At 52.9% G+C, this 6695-nt stretch overlaps 1 protein-coding gene across 1 annotated transcript in view; it reads left to right on the top strand.

The window, feature by feature from the left end:
• Positions 1-1090: 1090 nt before the first annotated feature.
• The window catches only part of SYNJ2 (synaptojanin 2), a 73773-nt gene continuing 68168 nt past the window's right edge, over positions 1091-6695 (top strand). Inside the window, exon 1 of the mRNA XM_028103246.2 lies at positions 1091-1172. The gene's annotated coding sequence lies outside the window, so the exon portion shown is untranslated. The remainder of the gene's footprint in view (positions 1173-6695) is intronic.

Here is a 6695-nt window from a genome sequence, read left to right as displayed (position 1 = left end):
CCCCTCGCCCCCCCAACACCCTAAGCAATCAGAACAATTCCTGTGAGCACTGGGGAGAAATGTGACTTAGTAAACTGGTTCTTAACCTCTTCAGGGTACTAACTCCTTTGCCATTCTGACAAAAACAGTGGCTCCAAGCATCATAAAAAAATACAGCCAAAAATTTGCACACAGTTGTGGGTTGTATAGATCCCCCCAGACGCTCCCCCGTGAAGCTGCAGTGTCGGCTGGGCCTTCCTCTGTCGCCATGGATTAAGAGCCCATCTGTCACAGTAAATCAGAGGCAGGGTGACTGCTCTCCTAGTGAATCTCCCTAATGCTGTCTGCCAGGCCCTCCTTTGAGGGTTCATCGGGTTCCTATTTCGTTCTCTGCACGTAGAAACATTCTTCAGAGGAACGGTCCAAGGGCCTGCCGCCGTCCGTGCCAGATGGGTCTCTGGTGCCCTTGAAGGTCAAGGGCTCCTGGTTCCAAAGGGTCCTTCCCTCTGTCAGGTCAGCTTTCTTCTCTTGCTTTCTGCTGAGGCCGTGTCTCGTCCCGGGCCCTGGTGGTAACTGCTGAAGACCCTGGGGGCTCTGCTCCTGCAGCTTGCCAGGGGGATGCCTCGGGCCCAGGCCCGGGGTACTCGGGACACAGGGGCCTTCTGCGCAGCCTCCCCTGTACGTTAGTTAGCAGGTCCCTGCGGGCAGGTGGGCACTCGCAGGATGAGCCTCCAGTGAACAACGTTTAGGAAGGAAGGTCCTCCCCACCAGGTAACAATGACTCACTCCTGCTTCTGAGTCTGCAGCCAGGGCTGGGCCTGAGGCACCTGCTCCTGGCTCGAACCTCAGCACCTCCTCTCCCTCACCCTCCCCAGCCGGCAGGGAGCTGTGGGCGCTTCCAGAGAGCAAGCTTTTTGTGGGAAGGTCTAAATCTCTGCAGCTCGGTGATTCGCTAGTCCTAAAACCTCCACATACATTACTTGAGGCCGAGCTATTGTCTCTGCTTTTCTTTTTCGAGTGGGTGGGGAGCCAGATGGGAAGGCTGCAGTGAATGAACCCCACAGGAGACCCAGGCTGATGTTGTCTGTGATGTGTTTCTATCTCAGCTCCGGAAGAGAAGGAGGTCATTAAAGGCCAGTATGGAAAACTCACGGACGCTTATGGCTGCTTGGGGGAGCTCAGGGTAAGATCTGGTAAGTACCCGTTCACACAGATCAACTGTCAGAACGTCTGCTGCTGCTAGACTTCCTGGGCCAGAGCCTCTCCTGCATTTGTTTGGAAAGACTGCCGGATTTAGGCGTTTTATTTTAGCTGTTCGGATCTTCTAAAATGTCTCTTTATTTTGCTGAGCCCGCTCCTCCATGCTGGGGAGGTGGTCAAGGTGAACGCAGCCTGATTCTCACCTGTCTGTGCTGGCGGGAGGAGGAGAATGTGTACGAAGGAAGCTCACCTTCCTTGTTTGCCCTCCAGGACCTGAGTTCTTCCAAAGTTGGGTGTGTGTGTGGGGGGGGTCCCCCCAGGGGGCTGTTTATCATTTACAAGGGATCTGTACTGTAGAAAGGGTGGATGCGGGAGGTCAGAAGCCCCCGGACTCACAGGGGTGGCTTGGAGAAGAGCCGGGACTGGGCGTGCATGTTGGCAAGGAGAGCCCCCAGCACCTGCCATCGATCATCGGGGGCGGGGGGCATTTGAAAAATGGGCCGTGTGGTCTGACTTTGAAAAGGCTGAGAACTCACAGGAACAAGCAGGCATCCTTGCTCCTATGAGACCCTCGGGGCTGAGCTGTCAGCTGGGCTGCTACTGGGGGTCGCAGCCTTTCCGGTGGGGCCCCTGTGTTGCCACCTCTGTGCCCCTGGACTTCACTTCAGGGTCTGTGGCCACCCTTTCCTTCCTCCTCTTTGCGCCACCACATTTATGTTGGCTGGACCCAGTGTCTCCAGGGACGTTTAGGGCCCAGGCCAGAGCACAGGTGACATCCCTCATTCTCAGTCCTGCTCCCCAGAATGAGAATGGCTGGGAGTGGACCAGATTCGGGCGCATGGCTTTTCCCCAAGCCAAGCATGTTAGGGCCGCACGTGTCCCACAGCAGCTGTGTCCCCAGACTGAGGGGTTTTTTAGCCAACAGAATGGCACTGTTGTTTGTCACTACTCTTCTGGGGCTTTTCTTTCAGGGGATGGGGTTTCCTGAACTCTGATGCTGATCATTTTCAAATAATGTGTAGGGAAAGCATTCAGTAGCCATATGACAACATGCATGCATTCAATGTCTGTTTTGTGTCCGGGGCTAGCTATGCAGTAACTTATTTAATCCTAAAAATAAGCCAATATGATGCTGGGTGTCTTTCCCACTGCTCCTAGTAACGGCAACAGGCTCAGAGGGGTAAAGTCATTGCCTCGGGGAAGAAGAGCAGCTAGGATTCAAACCCAGACTGGGCTGCCTCCGTACACTTGCTTTTTCCCTGAAAACATGCTGCCTGCCACAGTTTTCTGTGGGACTTTTCCCCACAGTGATTTTAACGAGGTTACAAAAATTTCCTGTGGCCCTTGCCTCCGTGGCGATGATGTGAGGAAGCCAGCTAACCTTCCACGGCGTGTACTCTGTGCCAGGCACTGTTTTAACATGGTAACTCGGCTCTCCCAACACGAGAGGTGGGTGCCTGTTCCTGTTTCCCCACACAGAGAAGCTCAGAAAACTTAAGTGCTGTATTTTGTCTATTCTGTGACTTTTTTTTACATTGCAGTGTCTTGGCTCTTAGGATGTGTTACCACTGTTGACATCTTACAGTTATAACCGGCGATGGTTTTCTGCTACATGAATCAGTGATCTGTTTTGCATCTGACTGAGACCTGGATTTCGCGCAGGGACACAGCTTGGCCAAGGTCAGGCAGTTCTCAAGGGGGTAACCTGGGGTTGTTGTCAACCACTGGGCTGTTCTGTCTTGAAAGGGGGCAGAAAAGGTTGAGCTTCCAAGGACAGGAAGAGCAGTACATTTCCATCATCCCAGAGGAAAGTGTCCTTTCCCTGGACTATGATCTGAGGTTGGCTACAGGGAGTTGCTCTTAACAGCTCCCCGGTCTGAATCCTAGCTACACTTCTGCCTTTAACCCTGAGAAATATTGCCAGAGTGGCTGTGGGGCATCTGGCCCAGGGTCAGGGCAGGCTTCCGTGGAATCACCCCAGGGCAGGATGTGGAGAGGTGACCACCTGCTGGGGAGCTGTCCCCCCCCCCCCCCCCCCCGTCACCCGACCCCGGGGCAAGGCCCTGCTCCCTTCCCGCAGCCAGTGCCACCCACCCACCCCTCCCCCGAGGAGTGAGCGCGCACAGCCTCCGGGGGCTGCAAGCAAGCAGGCATGGCCCTGGTGTGGAGGGCCGTTAGGTCCCCAGCCCCTATTTCTCCCATCCTCTGAGTACCCCCAGCCCCGCCTGCCAGAGTAGAGTCGCCCTCCAGGGGGGGCTGCCATAACTCTCCCCGAGGGGGTGAGGATGACTTCGAGTTTTGGAATGTCAGGATTCTTTGGCCTGTTTTCAACACATTCCTGAAAGAGTCCTAGGGTATATGAAGGATGGATGGAAGGGTTGGGCCTTATCGTCCAGTTTTTTAAACCCCCTTTGGTTACATGAAGGAGTACGTGGTTTTAACTTGATTTTCTTTTCCTGCTGCAAGTTCCCGGCCCAGAGCTATGGTGTTTTCGCCTCAGCTTTTGAGGCTGTTGGGCAGTGCAGAGTGAAAAACCAGTTGGGGATGGGCCTCCCTTTTGACTTTGTTAGGCTGAGGGTCTCTGTACAAAGAAAGAGACTTCCCCTTAGGCTTGTAACAGGGGCAAGTTGTCGAATTTCTTTTTTGTTTTGTCCTTTAATTTTTTATTGTTATGTTAATCACCATGCATGACATCATTAGTTCTTGTTGTAGTGTTCCATGATTCATTGTTTGCGCATAACACCCAGTGCTCCACGCAGAACGTGCCCTCCTTAATACCCATCACCAGGCTAACCCGTCTCCCCACCTCCTCCCCTCTAGAACCCTCAGTTTGTTTCTCAGAGTCCATCGTCTCTCATGGTTCGTCTCCCCCTCTGACTTACTCCCCTTCATTCTTCCCCTCCTGCTATCTTCTTTTTTTTTTTTCTTAACATATATTGCATTATTTGGTTCAGAGGTACAGGTCTGTGATTCAACGGTCTTGCACAATTCACAGCGCTCACCATAGCACATACCCTCCCCAATGTCTATCACCCAGCCACCCCATCCCTCCCACCCCCCACCACTCCAGCAACCCTCGGTTTGTTTCCTGAGATTAAGAATTCCTCGTATCAGTGAGATCATATGATACATGTCTTTCTCTGATTGACTTATTTCACTCAGCATAACACCCTCCAGTTCCATCCACATCGCTGCAAATGGCAAGATCTCGTTCCTTTTGATGGCTGCATAATATTCCATTGTGTATATATACCACCTCTTCTTTATCCATTCATCTGTCGACGGACATCTTGGCACTTTCCACAGTTGTGGGTTGTTGAATTTCAATCTAAGTGAAGATAGCTTTTTCATGTTAGAAATTAAGAAACGTGCACAAAAATTACATAAAAGCTTTATCTCATGTTCCTAGGTTTTCATAAAGACCATAAGTCCCTCCTTCCTCCCTGAAATGCCAGCAGGAAGGGGGTGGAGCCCCCACAATTAGCCGGGGAGTCGGGCTTCCTGATGCACACATGATACAAAGCATAGAAAGTGAGAGTATAGTGGTCGAAAGGATTTATCGCAACGATTACAGGAATTTAGCTCCCTTTTAACCTAAGCTCTCACGGCCTCTCTGTTTCATAGCCTCAAGGATTGAACACAGTGAGGTCTATAATGAATCGGGTCTTCTGGAGTTGTGTAGTGCGCAGCCTGTGAAACTGTACAGGACAGCCCTCCTAGATTCTAGTTCTAGCTTCACAACAGACTCACTTTCTATATTATTAATCTCTCTAGGGCTGTATTCCCACCTGCAAAACCAGGAAAGCTGCCTCACATCTATATTACATAATTCCTAAGAGATTTATAGGGGAGAATAAACCTGGTCTGAACGTGGGTACCGAGGGCGAGGGGGCTGGCCTGCAGAGGGGTCCCTCTGGGAGAAGGAGGTGTGGGGTAGGGGTCAGGGCACTGAGTCCTGGTGGGTGATTAATCTGCACAGGCTAGCGGAGGGCGCACTGCTGGGCAGTCACTACAAAATGAAAAGTCTCTGGAGAGAGAAATGAGATTGTCTTTAGTCCTGAGATTCGGGGTATGCAGTGTTCCCTAGAAAGTCTTGAAATGATGTGGCCTTCATCAGTCTTAGGATTATTTACGACCTACATCCAGTGGTGTGCTGGTAAATACTGGACATCCAGCTCTCTGGGGGCAACACAGCCCTGATATGAAGCGTCTGCCGGTTTCCATGGTGTAGCTAACCCACCCCTGGCGGATTTCAGGCTACCGCTCAGAGTTGGGGACAGATGGGCACAGCTGGCTCCCATGAGCCTATGTAAGCTGCCACTTTCACGTTCTGGAAAGGGAAGTTGAAAGATCCTTGAAACTGCGCCACTTGGGTGCAGGGTATTTAGAACTCCGAGCTGGCTGGTATGGGGCCCCTCCACTCCGTGGGTGGGCTAGCCTAGAGCTCCTGAGTCCTGTGTCTACGGCCTTAAAGTATGAGAGTGTCCTGTACAGGCAGTATCGAGAAGGGGGTCTTTAGGCAGCACAGCGTTGAGATTGGCATGAACCTGGCCAGGGGGCGATCTCCAAGGCTGAGCCAACAGAGAAGTGCCAGTGCAGGGGAAGCAGGAGTCCCGGCAGCCAGGACACACCCAGCATTGTCCCTGCACAAACGGCATTGTGTGTGCGCGTGACTCACGGTGCTCCTAGCGCCAGCCCTTTCCAGCCAGATGACAAACGGCCACAGCGCGACAAGACACGGACCCCGTTGCTGCAGGGCTCGGGGGCTTGGGGGCAGCTGGGCGTCGGAGTTGGGTTTTGAAGGCAGCCCTCTCGAGGGAGAGAATTTCTAAATCGACATTGAGGTCTCCGAGGTTGTTGCGTGTGGGGTAAAATAGAAGCTAAAAACTTAACCACTGTAACCAATTTAAAGTGGACAGTTTCGTAGCACTAAGGACATGTACATTGTTGTACAATCATCCCCACCATCTGTCTCTAGAACTCTTGTTATCTTCCCAAACTGAAACCCCAGCCCCACTGAACAATACATATTGGGGTGGTCGCCTCCCATTTCCCCACCCTGCCTGCGCAGGCTGCGGGACTGGTCTGCACCCTGAGCCTCCTGTCCTCTGGAGTGGTGTATGTGTCCCTGTGTGTGTGTGATCCCTTCCCGGTCTGGTGTGTCTTTGGGCCTGTGACCTGTTGCTTGTCCTCCCTGTCACCTCCCCTAACTGCGGCCAGCGCCCTCTGACCCAGGCGTGCTCTTGCTTTGGCCAGAGCCCTGGAACCAGAGATCCCCCGAGCTGGAAGGGACACAGAGGCCGTCTGGCGCATGGTTCTCTGAGGCCCAGAGAGGGTAAGAGACTGGCCGGAGGCCCCACAGGCTGGTAGAGGTGTGCAGAGGCCAGAGCCTCAGCTGCTGAGGCCAAAGCAAGTTTGAGTTTTGTCTTCCCCTTGCTAGAAGATCCTTTCTGGTTTTAAGCCCCTGGACTCAGTCAGCCTTGACTAATGACTTCTGGGACCCCACCCCAGGCCTG

Source organism: Eumetopias jubatus, unplaced genomic scaffold (genome assembly GCF_037043125.1).
Source record: "Eumetopias jubatus isolate StellerSeaLion01/CBP00866 unplaced genomic scaffold, mEumJub1_p1.0 scaffold_6, whole genome shotgun sequence".
NCBI lineage: Eukaryota > Metazoa > Chordata > Mammalia > Carnivora > Otariidae > Eumetopias > Eumetopias jubatus.
This window is presented reverse-complemented; position numbering and strand designations above follow the sequence as displayed.